This window comes from Heterodontus francisci, chromosome 26, assembly GCF_036365525.1.
Source record: "Heterodontus francisci isolate sHetFra1 chromosome 26, sHetFra1.hap1, whole genome shotgun sequence".
NCBI lineage: Eukaryota > Metazoa > Chordata > Chondrichthyes > Heterodontiformes > Heterodontidae > Heterodontus > Heterodontus francisci.
Window position 1 is genome coordinate 53,470,838 of NC_090396.1, and position 13,751 is coordinate 53,484,588.

At 47.2% G+C, this 13,751-nt stretch overlaps 2 protein-coding genes across 5 annotated transcripts in view; one reads left to right on the top strand and one right to left on the bottom strand.

Moving 5' to 3' along the window:
- The window catches only part of LOC137384352 (monocarboxylate transporter 7-like), a 38,118-nt gene extending 34,702 nt beyond the window's left edge, over positions 1–3,416 (bottom strand). For 2 of the 3 annotated variants that reach the window (XM_068058254.1, XM_068058252.1), the window contains exons 1-2: positions 2,518–2,878; positions 2,066–2,155 (exon numbers count right to left, since the gene is read on the bottom strand). The gene's annotated coding sequence lies outside the window, so the exon portion shown is untranslated. Of the gene's footprint in view, positions 1–2,065; positions 2,156–2,517; positions 2,879–3,341 lie in introns of those variants that run through there. The other variant, XM_068058253.1, reaches the window with a different exon arrangement.
- Positions 2,918–13,751, top strand: part of arsg (arylsulfatase G) — a 120,721-nt gene continuing 109,887 nt past the window's right edge. For both annotated transcript variants that reach the window (XM_068058250.1, XM_068058251.1), the window contains exons 1-2: positions 2,918–3,101; positions 3,247–3,329. The gene's annotated coding sequence lies outside the window, so the exon portion shown is untranslated. The remainder of the gene's footprint in view (positions 3,102–3,246; positions 3,330–13,751) is intronic.

The window sequence follows — 13,751 nt, forward strand, 5'->3', positions numbered from 1 at the left end:
CCATTGAACTGGAAGTATAAATCGGCATTCCTTAGCCAATGAATCAAAATCCTGGAAATCTCTACCTTAACCACAAAGAGTGCAGCAGTTTAAGGTGGCAGCTCACCACCAGCTTCTCAAGGCCAATCAAGGATGGGCAGTATATGCTAGCTTTACACATCTGTGAATGAATTAAAAAAGACTGAGCTGGTACAGGTATGGTCTTTAAAAACCCAGACTGCGAGTGTGGTTGGGTACAAACTTCAGCTGCTTGACAGTGGTGCTGCTCACCATGGAGAATTTCCCCAGGCCAACCTAATTTAAGATACTTTGGCAGTTCAGAGCAGGATTTCCAATTGTGCAGTGGAAAAAGTAGAAAATTCACCCTGGCACCTGCAGCAATTTAGAACATAGAACATAGAACATACAGCACAGAACAGGCCCTTCGGCCCACAATTTAAAAGGGTTGTCTTCCTCTAGGCTGGGATGAAGCATCTGGCCTCTCCAGTATTTGTACAAAAGTACCAGTGGGGCACCCACAATTAATTGGACACCATGGGCACATTTTACTTTTTTAAAAAACTCTTAGTCAGATTTACCAAGAGCTGGAGACCCACTATATACAAAATGTTGTCCATGTCCAGTGTTGCTGTATTGACAGAAAATGTGATGCATCACATTACTCTATCAACTTATATGGCATTTTTTGGTATTGCCAAATGGACAGAAATGGATGGCAAGATAGCAATTTGTTCTTGCCTAATTTTCCATCCCCATCCACTGAAATTAAGGAGCAGCTCTCTGGAGGAAAATCTCTGCAACTGCTTCACATCTCATTTGTGACAGTGCCCTAGCTAATTCAATTTGGCAGGAATAGATCTGCTATCCGAGACTTTTTTTTTTGCCAAATATTGATAGGTAAATTGGCCATGTAAATTGCCCCTAGTGTAGGTAGATGGTAGGAGAATGGTGGGGATGTGGTAGGGAATATGGGATTAATGTAAAATTAGTATAAATGGGTGGTTGTTAGTCAGCACAGACTCAGTGGGCCAAAAGGGCCTGTTTCAGTGCTATCTCTCTAAATTACAAAAAAAATTATGCTACACATAATCGCTGATGCTCGTTCATTGGAAGCCAAAGAGGAGGTCTAGGTGATCAAGTAGATAAAATGTCTGAATAGCTAGCAATTTGTACATAAATCCAAAATGAACAAAAACTCATTAGATATATAACATATATATATATATATATATATATGAGAGAGAGAAAAATGGCAGTCTACACAATGTCGTCATTTTAAACTCTCGCCATTCCCAGCATCAAGGCTCAAAAGTCTCAAACTGACCAAGTGCGATTCAGTCAAGCAAACAAGCAGAACAGTATGAGGATGAGGGCAGATTCGTTTTTTGCACCATCTGCCGGCCAGTCTGTACCTCAGTGCGATTGTACGCAATGTGACTGAACAGCTGGAGGGAGCACTAAGCACGTTAGTGGCAAAGCGCTATTTCCCCGCAGCCACACACTGGCTGTAGCCCATTGCAACAACTAAATTATCGTTTTTCAATCTGTGGTTCAACTTTTCGTCTCTTAGTAGCAGTCGACACTTTATTCGCTTCTCTCCCGCAAGGTATTTACAATGACAAATCGTGAGTAGACCGGAAAAGTTTTAATATGATTGTAACGTTAAACGTTAGCATTATAATTTTCGGACACGTGTTAAATAATTCTTGGGTAGAATCGGTGCGAGGGAGAGCGCCCCACTGAGTTCACCTGACAGAAGAGATGCAGTAAATTATTCAGCCACTTGCTCTGCTGGAAATCCGACTGCATCGCAGCACCTTGCTATGAAACGAACTGGATCCAAATCCACATAAAGTTGCCCCCTAATACCGCACCCAAAGGGATTTTTGGCTTTAATTGCTCAAACTTCTTTAAACGTGTAAAATGAATGACGGAATTTCAGAGAAGTCCAAATATATACGGTAGCAGGCGATTTTTAAAAATGTTACATCATTTGTTCCGCATCTTGAGCTTTTCTGACGTGCGTTTCACGATATAACCCGTTAAAGATTGCTACCATACTCACCAGCTCAGTGCCGCAGCTCTGCTGTAAATTTGCTTGAGATCCGGTCTTGCCACTCAAATTAACCTTAAGTTGTTGACCTGCTTTTTGGGGCTGAGGAAAAACAATTACAAAAAAAAAAAATCAAGCTTCCAAAATGACAACGATATTATTTCGTAAAATAGTTTAATTTACTTTTAGCGAGAAAAATGAAATTATAAACGGAGATGACATCAGCTGCACTTGCCCGCCGGATCCCAATACAGTACAAAAAAAAACCACATTCAAAACCTTTAATTGATCAGTATATTTTCTCCTGCTTAAAATTTTTTTTTTAAAAAGACGGAAATATTGTAGGTCAGTCCCTGGATTCAAAGTGATATTTAGCGACACTTTTCTCGAAGGTTTAAAAATATAAACATAAAGCAATTAAAACGTTTAGTCCAGCTCCAGGTGTACTCTGCGGCAATACTTACCTTTGCTGTAAAACCAGCCAGGTAAAACGTACCGACTCTGCCGGTGTTCGGAGGGATGCATTGGTTATAACCCTAACCAGATTTTGCTGCTCCTGCTCTTGGCTATATGACGCTGGTGATACAGCGAAGTCCCAAGGTCGCTCCCTCGCCAGCCCGGATCTCGTTCGCTACAAACTCTGCGCTGTAACCTTCTCCCTCCGGATTTCCACCCGTCCCCGTTTCCTCCACCACTACTTGTTGTTTCGCCTTCGTGCTGTTATATACCGGCTCCAGCCGGTCTCTGCGCGCGAGCATCTCCTGCGGGCAGAGCGTGTGTGCGTGTGCGCGCGCGGGGGGGGGGGGAGAGAAACTGAGGGCTCCCGCGGGTGCGCGCGCACCTGGCCACTCTTCACCCCTCCCCCCCCCCCGCACACGCACCACTCTACCGTCGCGGCGTCCGTGGGCCGCGCGCCTTTCACGGTGTTTTCCAGCCCCGCGAGCGAGTGCCCGCGCCCTGCCGCCACCGGATTCAGCAGGTTTATTCCAGTCAAAAAAAACCCAAACAAATAGCCCGGGTTCCACCTGAAGAGGGAGTTGTTGAAGAGGTAAATTAGAAAAGAGGAGTGTTTTTTGGGGGGGTGGTTTAAACCTGTGTTTTCCCCCTCCCGCTATCTCCCTATTTCCCACACTCAGAAATATGAGGGGGGTTACAGTTTTTCCTAAAGTTGCTAATAACTTTTTCTTTGGTAGGAGCAAAAGAGACCAACGACAGAGCTGTGACTCGACTTCGTACATTAACGGAAGGTACCACAAAACAGGCCTGCATGGTTCAGGTAAAAACTCGCCTTAGTAGACACAGTGCAGTTGGCATTCTGTATTTTCTAACTTTAAGCAAAAAAGGTGGAGGTGAGTAATGTTGGAGGTCCTAATTGACTATATATCCATGTTTTGTGCTGATCTGTCAATTCCTACTCATCCAGAACAAAATTAATGAAAACTGAAGTGTGGGTATAAAGTCCATTTTTTTTGCTGGTTAAAATCATTAAGATATTAACTTAAATAAAAGCAAAATACTGTAGATGGCTAGAAATCTGAAATAAAAACAAGAAATGCCAGAAATACTCGACATCTGTGGAGAGAGAAGCAGGGGGGGCGGGTGTGCTCTCATGCCCACATCTCTGAGCTGGGCTTGCTGCAGCGTTCCAGTGAGCATCAACACAAGCTCGATGAACAGCATCTCATTTACTGATTAGGCCTGTCGGACTGAACAATGAGTTCAATAATTTCAGAGCATGATGGGGCCCCCCTTTTTATTTTTAGTTATTTATTGTACTTTTTATTTTATTTTAGTTTCGTCATTTTTTTTACCATGTGCCTGCCCACTTTTTTCATGTTTGTTCTTTGGGCTAGGGCTGTTCATTTTTCTGTCAATTAACACCCTCTCTGCACTATCGCTTTGTTATTCAGCACACCAGTTAACATACCGTTTGCCTTTGCTCCATGACCTTCTTGTCAGTTATTCTCTGTGACCTTGTCCTAGCAACACCTTGCCTTTTGTTATCTCTTGCCCCACTCCTGCTTTATTTGCTTAAAGCCTATTACATTTCTAACCTTTGCCAGTTCTTATGAAAGGTCACTGACCTGAAACGTTAACTCTGCTTCTCTCTCCACAGATGCTGCCAGACTTGCTGAGTATTTCCAGCATTTCTTGTTTTTATTTTATAATAATTAACTTAATGCTGGTGACCTTAGTTGAGGGAGATTTAGCTGTTCACCACAACATCATAGAGTCAGAAGGAGGCCATTTGTCCCATCAAGTCCATGCTAGCTCTCCACAGAGCTTTGCTATCGGTCCACACTCCCTGGCCCAATCCCATAGCCCTGCAAGTCTATTTCTCTCAGGTGGCCATCCAACTTCCTCTTGAAGTCATTGTTCATCTTTGCTTCCACCACTCTGTGGGCAGTGAGTTCCAGGTCGTTACCACCCGCTGTGTAAAAAAGTGTTTCCTATATTTCCCCTGCATCTTTTGCCCAAAACTTTCAATCTGTGTCCCCTGGTCCTTGTATCAGTTCCGACCATCGATGCCGGGAAAGCTCATCCGCGTCCTCCGGGAGGCGAGCGACAGCCTCGGGCGCCAGTACCAGCAGGAATTCGCCGACATTGTGCTGCAGATGCTCTCCGAGCCATCTCACGCGGGCGCTTTGAAGTTGTGGCCGGGGAGCCGTTCGTGGCTTTTTGCGTGTTGCGATGGTGGGAACTGATGAAATGGTTTATTACCTGCACCCCCTTTCCCCCCCTTCCCCTTCCCAGCTCCACTCTCCCAGCTCGCACCATCTTCCCCCTGCACCCCCCTACCCCCTTACAGCCTCCTTCCCAGCTCCCCCTCGCACCCCCTTCCCTCCATCCCTCCCCCTCGCACCCCCTCCTCCCACCGGCATCCTTCTACCCCTGTGTAGGGGCCCTAACAACCCCACTGCCTTGTGGGCGTCTCGGGAGAGATCAAGGCTAAGGGGGTAAACCCTAACAGAAAATCCGGAGTGGAACCCCGTAGGCGGTCATGTGTCACCTTTGGCATGTTTCCGGCAGTTCCTGCAGCCATAACGGTGCCAAACGTCGTTCTCTGCACTCCTTTGGACCCCACCAGAAAGGCCGAGAGGGGGGTTTTGACGCTTGGACAACTCTCCATCTCCATACATTCGCCCAGGCATGCGCCATGGAGAGGTCACTCCATAGTCGCCTCACAGCGACCGAAACAACACGGAAGGCAGCAGTTACGGGTTATAAGTCCAGCTCAATTGGCGTAGAGATTGGGCGCCACGGGTTGCCTTTGTCGGTGGGAGAGGTCATCGCACCTCACTGAACAGCTACCGCCCGCCTCCAACCGGGCAGCCCCCGGTCAATAAGGTTCTGTCCCGCCACAGTCCACCTGCTTCAATGGGTGCTTGGAGCTCAGGGTCATTGCCCGAAAAGTGGACTGCAACACCGCACCAAACAACACGAAAAAAGGAAAGAAGGTACCAGCCCTTCGCTTTGCAAGCTGGAACGTCAGAACTATGTGTCCTGGCCTGTCGGAAGACCTTACACAAATCAACGATTCTTGGAAGACCGCCATCATTAACAACGAGCTCAGTAGACTCAATGTAGACATTGCAGCACTTCAGGAGACATGCCTCCCTGCGAGTGGATCTCTAACAGAGCAAGACTACACCACCTTCTGGCAGGGTAGGGATCCTGAAGAACCAAGACAGCATGGAGTGGGCTTCGCCATCAGAAACTCCTTGCTCAGCATGATAGAGCCTCCCTCAAATGGCTCGGAACGCATACTGTCCATCCGACTGCTCACCGCCTCTGGTACAGTATACCTACTCAGCATCTATGCTCCAACACTCTGCTCCCCACCTGAAGCTAAAGACCAGTTCTACGAGGAACTCCATAATATCATTAGTAGCATCCCCAACACCGAACACCTGTTCCTGCTGGGGGACTTTAATGCCAGGGTTGGGGCCGACCATGACTCATGGCCCTCCTGCCTTGGGCACTATGGCGTTGGAAGGATGAATGAGAATGCACAGAGACTGCTTGAGTTGTGTACCTATCATAACCTCTGCATCACCAACTCGTTCTTTCACACTAAACCCTGTCACCAGGTTTCATGGAGGCACCCAAGATCGCGTCGTTGGCACCAGCTGGACCTCATCGTCACCAGGCGAGCCTCCTTAAACAGTGTACAAATCACATGCAGCTTCCACAGTGCGGATTGCGACACCGACCACTCCCTGGTGTGCAGCAAGGTTAGACTCAAACCAAAGAAGCTATATCACTCCAAGCAGAACAGAATTTCTCATCCACAGCTGTTACAAAAATTTCTAAATTCACTTGTAAAAGCCCTTCAAAACACTCCCACAGGGGATGCTGAGACCAAATGGGCCCACATCAGAGACGCCATCTATGAGTCAGCAATGACCACCTATGGCAAATGTGAGAAGCAGAATGCAGACTGGTTTCAATCTCATTTTGAAGAGTTGGAACCTGTCATAGCCGCTAAGCGCATTGCACTGTTGAACTACAAGAAAGCCCCCTGCGAGTTAACATCTGTAGCACTTAAAGCAGCCAGAAGCACTGCACAGCCAGGCGCTGCGCAAATGACTACTGGCAACACCTATGCAGTCATATTCAGCTGGCCTCAGACACCGGAAACATCAGAGGAATGTATGATGGCATTAAGAGAACTTTTGGGCCAACCATCAAGAAGATCGCCCCCCTCAAGTCTAAATCAGGGGACACAATCACTGACCAACGCAAGCAAATGGACCACTGGGTTGAGCACTACCTAGAATTGTACTCCAGGGAAAATGTTGTCACTGAGACTGCCCTCAATGCAGCCCAGCCTCTACCAGTCATGGATGAGCTGGACGTACAGCCAACAAAATCGGAACTCAGTGATGCCATTGATTCTCTAGCCAGTGGAAAAGCCCCTGGGAAGGACAGCATTACCCCTGAAATAATCAAGAGTGCCAAGCCTTCTATACTCTCAGCACGACATGAACTGCTATGCCTGTGCTGGGACGAGGGAGCAGTACCTCAGGACTCGCACCCACACTGTGGGATTTTCTTCTCCCTGCTGCTCTCACATGCATTCAAGTCTTCAGAAGAAGGAATTTTCCTCCACACAAGATCAGGGGGCAGGTTGTTCAGCCTTGCCTGTCTAAGAGCGAAGACCAAAGTACGGAAAGTCCTCATTAGGGAACTCCTGTTTGCTGATGATGCTGCTTTAACATCTCACACTGAAGAGTGTCTGCAGAGTCTCATCAACAGGTTTGCGGCTGCCTGCAACGAATTTGGCCTAACCATCAGCCTCAAGAAAACAAACATCATGGGACAGGACGTCAGAAATGCTCCATCCATCAATTTCGGCGACCACGCTCTGGAAGTGGTTCAAGAGTTCACCTACCTAGGCTCAATTATCACCAGTAACCTGTCTCTGGATGCAGAAATCAACAAGCGCATGGGAAAGGCTTCCACTGCTATGTCCAGACTGGCCAAGAGAGTGTGGGAAAATGGCGCACTGACACGGAACACAAAAGTCCGAGTGTATCAAGCCTGTGTCCTCAGTACCTTGCTCTATGGCAGCGAGGCCTGGACAACGTATGTCAGCCAAGAGCGACGTCTCAATTCATTCCATTTTCGCTGCTTCCGGAGAATACTTGGCATCAGGTGGCAGGACCGTATCTCCAACACAGAAGTCCTCAAGGAGGCCAACATCCCCAGCTTATACACACTACTGAGTCAGCGGCGCTTGAGGTGGCTTGGCCATGTGAGCCGCATGGAAGATGGCAGGATCCCCAAAGACACATTGTACAGCGAGCCCGCCACTGGTATCAGACCCACTGGCCGTCCATGTCTCCGCTTTCAAGACGTCTGCAAATGCGACATGAAGTCCTGTGACATTGATCACAAGTCGTGGGAGTCAGTTGCCAGCGATCGCCAGAACTGGCGGGCAGCCATACAGGCGGGGCTAAAGTGTGGCGAGTCGAAGAGACTCCCATGCGCTTATTGATTTCTGCATCAAAAAATATTTTCAAAATACTATTGCTATGGTTACTAATGCAATTTCCTAATGCTGGTGAGGGAAGCGATAAGAGAATTCACATTAAGGTTACTGATTTGGGAATTCCATGGAAAATGGATGGAATTGTGGCATGTACTTGCCCACCAAAAAAAAATCACATCTCTAATCTTACAATAAAAGTAAAATTTTGCTTATTCAGTCACCCAACACCAAAGGATCTAATTTTAAAGTGACAGAATCATGGTATATGATCTTAAAATATTAGTGGAAATATTTCAATACTGTATAATAAAAGCAGAATTTGACTGATCCAGTCATTGTTAAAATTCAGTAGTACCCTGTAACACTCTTAGTATTCGAGTGAGAACGAAGAGCAATCATTTCTGAAGAAAGCAAATGGAGTAGTGACTAATACAAGAACTAAGAGTATCAGAGAGATAGGCAGTAATGTAATTTATTAACATTGCCTATTTCTTCCCAGTGAATTAATTTCCTATCTCTTGCTTCAAATATCACAATAAATGTTTGTGTTACACATAAAAACGTGTATAGAAGCAAAGGCTGCAGAATTCGGTTGCATAACGCTGTATTTCCGGTGCTGTGGGTGCCGTTTCGGTTCCAAAATGATGTCCATGCTGTGTACGCACTTCTGGTGCCCGGATGCCATTTTGGCTAGGTTATTAGTGCGAGAGCTGGGAGTGTGTGCTGGAGGTATTCAGAATAGGCAGATTGTGATGTCAGCCAGCGGATAGCGTTGATTTGACTCTAGCGGTGCTTTTTCGACCTTAATGTTCTAGCTAATGCTGTGTCTTAACCTCACACAGTTGAACATGTGTTCAGCAGCAGGAAGGACCCCTTCCTCCGACCAGCACTATTTAAAGGGATCATCAGCTACAATTAGGTTAGTTGGTGATTGAATTCTGCTGGCTGTTACTGAGTTAGTAGCAGTGTCTTGAAGTTTGTACTGCTAGTCGAAGTTGCTGAAATCTACAGGGAGTTGTGTGGCACAAGGTGAAGACCTTAGTTCTCACTTCAAGGTTTCTGCTCAGGCCACTTGCTCCCAGTCCTGGATGCAGTAGTTTCTATCCCCCTTGGCCTGAAGCAAGAGAGGGAGAATGAGCAGAGGTGACACAGAGGAGGACAAGCTGCTCAAAGAGGGAGGAGGAGGAGGGAGGGAAGGGCTTTCAGTAAGAGGCACTATCCACCCAGCGTCTTCAGGGAGCAATTCTTCTACCTCAACATCAGTGAGGAACAGTGCATGCGATGTCTCTGCTTCATAGGAAATGTCATCAAGGAGACCATTCAGGTGCTTAAGAAATGCCTCCGCTGTCTGGACACTCTGGAGGAGCCCTGTGGTACTTTCCAGAGCACATGTCACAATTCATGGTCTGCTGCATCCTGCAGAACCTCGCCATGATGAGAGCACAGCCTTTGCCACCATGTATACGGCGAGCAGCTGAGGAGCAGGAGGCAGTCAACACAGCCCCTTTCTAGCTGGGCTGTCCTTGATCAGCTCATTCGACTGCAGGACTAGTGAACACAACCCCAATTCCCCATTCAGCAACAGTCCCACACCACACCTTCCCTCTTTGACCATCACAGTGTCCTCTTGGCTGCAATGCTGAAATCAAAACCATCACAAAACAAATATTTCAAAACAACTTTATAAATCAAACGATCACCCTTGTGAATTCCCTTAGTGCCTGTCTTACAGCTGCCTTTGCTTGTCCTAGTGCTGCTAAGCAGTGCTACCCCAAAGGCTGCAGCATAGCTAGCAGAAGGCTGTTGACTTCCAGTGGGGGAGACTGCTGATGGCCCTGCAGCACACCCTGAACCAACTCTGGGCCTAGAAGACCTGGCTTTGAACTGCACCACGTTGGCGGCAGCGGTCTAGCGTGGCTGATGATGGGCAAGAGTACTGGTGGAGTGGCAGTGGTGGTAGGATGAATGTGTCCTGAGAGAAGACAGCAGGTTTGTGCTCCATGGAGCCACTGCTACTCCCCGGGGCAGTTCCTAGCAAGGTCTTGGGGGACAAATTGATGGACTGTTGTGAAATCCTGTAAGCCCCTTTGAACACTGGCATTTGCAGCTATGTTGGCAGCAGTCTGAGCTTGCATGGCAGCAAGCTGAACTTGCATGACTTTAGTCTGAGGTTCCACTTCTGCTTGTGCTTAACCATTAGATGCTGCATCACGATTGGGTCCACCAGTGTGGTAATGGAGTTGGCCACCACTTGCACTCTGGAAATGATAGCTTTGCACAGAGCTCAGAGCCCATGTGCAAAGTTAGTGTGGGACTCCTCCATGCTCCTTGACGATGACTACAGCATTTCTGTGTGCATACCCGTCAATAAAAACGATATGCCAAATAAGGAATATTAGTTAATAGGTTGGAAAAAAATCCTGCAGTTAATTTTTTAAAAAACTGGCAGCCAACATGGCCACTGCGATTTGCATCTGAAACACCGTTTCACATTCCAAGGTCTCCAAAAGAGACAGAGTTCTGAGGAGCATGGACGCAGAACAATGGCTTGCTCAAAGTAATTAAATTACCTTTAAGATTGTTTCATTAGCACAGCATTCAAGGCAATCTAACATCTTGACTTTGAAAGAGTAAACCCCTTCGAGTGTAAATATTGGCATCCTGGAGCCGAGGGAGCCAATTACTAAACTTGAATCTCATTAGAAGGTTCCCGAGAATACACTGAGGCAGTCATGTAATCTCTGAAAGCTGGGAATTTCCTTGAACAAAGAGAGTCAAGCCAGTAACTCAAACTGTGCAGCAGCAGAAAGGCTGTGTGCCTCCCCCTCTTTCTCTCTCTCTCTCTCTCCAGATAACACGTTTGAAATCCATCTGCGACTGGACCCTCCAAACCTACAGATTGCTACAGACAGAAACCAGGGAAGAAAGCCACCTACATGTCTGCCTTCAAGAAAGCCCTGAGCCAAGTGGGCCAGTCACAAAGAGCATTTTGGCCAGCCAAAGACTGCAAGAATACAACTTCAGTTGGAATACCACCGAATCATCCAGCCTCTATTTAATTTCCATTTATTCAGGATTCTAATCCAACCACAAAATCTACTTGTCACACTATAATCTATTTGTGTATGTGATTCTTGTGTGAATGTGTAGCGTTTTTAAAAAAAAAACAATTTATATCCCGTTTAGATTGTTAATTATAATAAACTCACCTGTTTCTTGTTTAAACTCAAGAAAACCTGTCTGGTTCTTTCACCATCACATTAAAGGTAAAAGATAAAACACTCACTGAGGTGGTAAGCACAACCACTGTTTAAAAAGGAATAAACCCTGGTGCAGTTAAATGAGAAGGGCAAGAGGGGAGCCTGTGACCCTCCCTCCCTCACCTGGCCGTAACAATGCCCATCAGCCTTTTTCTTTCTGCCACCCTATCAAAGTCTTCATCTAAGTCCTCTGCAGCAGAACTTGTGTGCGACCAGTCCTCTACGGAGCTGGCACCTGTGCTACCCTTTCCCCAGCCTGCAGTCTGCTTATGCCTGGTGTCTCACCACATGCAGGTTGAGAGCAGTTAATAAAGCATACAATATCCTAGGCTTTATTAATATGGGCATAGAGTACAAGAGCAAAGAGGTAATGTTGAACTTGTATAAGACACTAGTTTGGCCTCAGCTGGAGTATTGCGTCCAGTTCTGTGGACCGCACTTTAGGAAAGACGTGAAGACATTGGAGACAGTGCAGAAAAGATTCACGAGAATGGTTCCAGGGATGAGGAACTTCAGTTATGAAGATACATTGGAGAAGTTGGGAGTATTTTCCTTAGAGAAGAGAAGGCTGAGAGGAGATTTGACAGAGATATTCAAAATCATGAGGGGTTTGAACAGAGTGGATAGGGAGAAACTGTTCCCACTCGTGAAAGGATCGAGAATGAACGGGCACAGATTTAAAGTAATTGGCAAAAGAACAGAAGAGAAATGAGGAAAAACTTTTTCACACAGCGAGTGGTTAGGATCAGGAGTGCACTGCCTGACAGTGTGGTGGCGGCAGGTTCAATCGAGGCCTTCAAAAGGGAATTAGACTGTTATCTGAAAAGGAAGAGTGTGCAGGGTTATGGGGAGAAGGTGGGGGAATATCATTAGACGAATTGCTTATTTGGAGAGCCAGTGCAGACACGATGGGCCGAATGGCCTCCTCCTGCGCTTTAGCAATTATGTGGTTCCCTGCTCTTTCCCCTTAGCCCTGCGCATTTTTTTTTTTACAGAGGTAAGGTTGCAGGGAAGGGAGGGGCAGATAGCAGGAGGTGCATGCTTTAGCCCATCTGCAGCTTGTAAATCAGAAGAGATTGCAGAGGACGGGGAACTGGGATGTGAGAAGGAGCTTTAGGTACAAGTATACCGTCATCTTGAATGGTTGCAGCACTGCCACTGGCCATGGCTTCCATCATGGCCGCCGTAATGATGGTAAGCGTTGTCTCCTCCATTGGGATGAGGACATGTAGCATGCCAGTCCCCTGCCGGTTAGGCACTGCTGCCTGCAGATGTGCGCCACCTTGCCCTGCAAGAGAGAGTGAAGTATGTCGGTCAGTGTGGTGCAATGTGTTTGGGTGATGTGCCTGTCGTGGCTGCATAGTTGGCAATTTGTGCCTGCTGCGAGATGTGGGTGTGAGGCTTGCAGCAGTGCTAAGTGTGAAAGTGAAGTAAAGCTATGAATGTGAAGAATGAGTCACGGTTGATAAAGATTGTTGGTAGGTCAGTGAAAGTGGGGTGGGGGAAGTGGGAGTGAAGTGAGCAATGTGTGAGGCTAGTGGTTCAGTTGTTGGGATGTGGCATTTGAAGATGGCTTCACTGCACTGACCTTGATCACTCATAAAGTCATTGAACTTCTTGCAACACTGTATCCAGGTCCTCGAGGCTACACAGCTGACATTGACCACGATGGTTATCTGCTCCCAGTGCATTTGCAGTGTCTGCCTAGAGGGCCTCTCAATCCCCTGTATATAGAGGAATTCTCCTCCTGTCCACCTCGTACCAAGACCTCCAGTGCAGCATCGGAGAACCTTGGAGTAAAGGCCTGCTACCCGACCCGAACCTGACTGGACCCGACGATATGTGTCGGGTCGGGCCCCTCTTCCGGGTCCGGCTTTCAGGCTCGGGTCGGGTCTGGCCGTGTCCAGGTTGTGCTCGGGTCGGGTCGGGCCTGACACACGATAAGTGCTGTGCCGGTAAGTATGAAAAATAAAAAACTTAACTGAGCTGGGAGTCCGGAATGAAACTGAGTCTGTGCAGTGAGCGAGTGATGTCACTATGCTGTCATCACGCATACGCTGCAGCTTCGTGGAGCTTCCCAGTCAGGAGGTAAGTGAAGGGATGATTGGGCTCGAGTTGGGTGGGGCTCGGGTCGTAATTGGAGGGACTCGGGTCGGGTTGGGTCTGCTGTGGATCGTTCGGATCGGGTTCTTTTTCCCAACCTGAGCAGGCCTTTACCTTGGAGCACACTCCCTGCAAGTTTGTGCCAATCTTGTCTTTCCCACGTCAAAATTACTTTTAGATTGACCTGAATTTACTTGCACAGATTTAAAGTCATGCCCTCTGAGTCACCAAGGATGGTCAAAGTAGTTACAAGGAAAGGAGCTGGTGATAGCGACCAGCAGGAGGAGTTGGAGAGCAGTGGGTTAACAGCAAGATCAACAGAGAAAACAGACAATTGCGG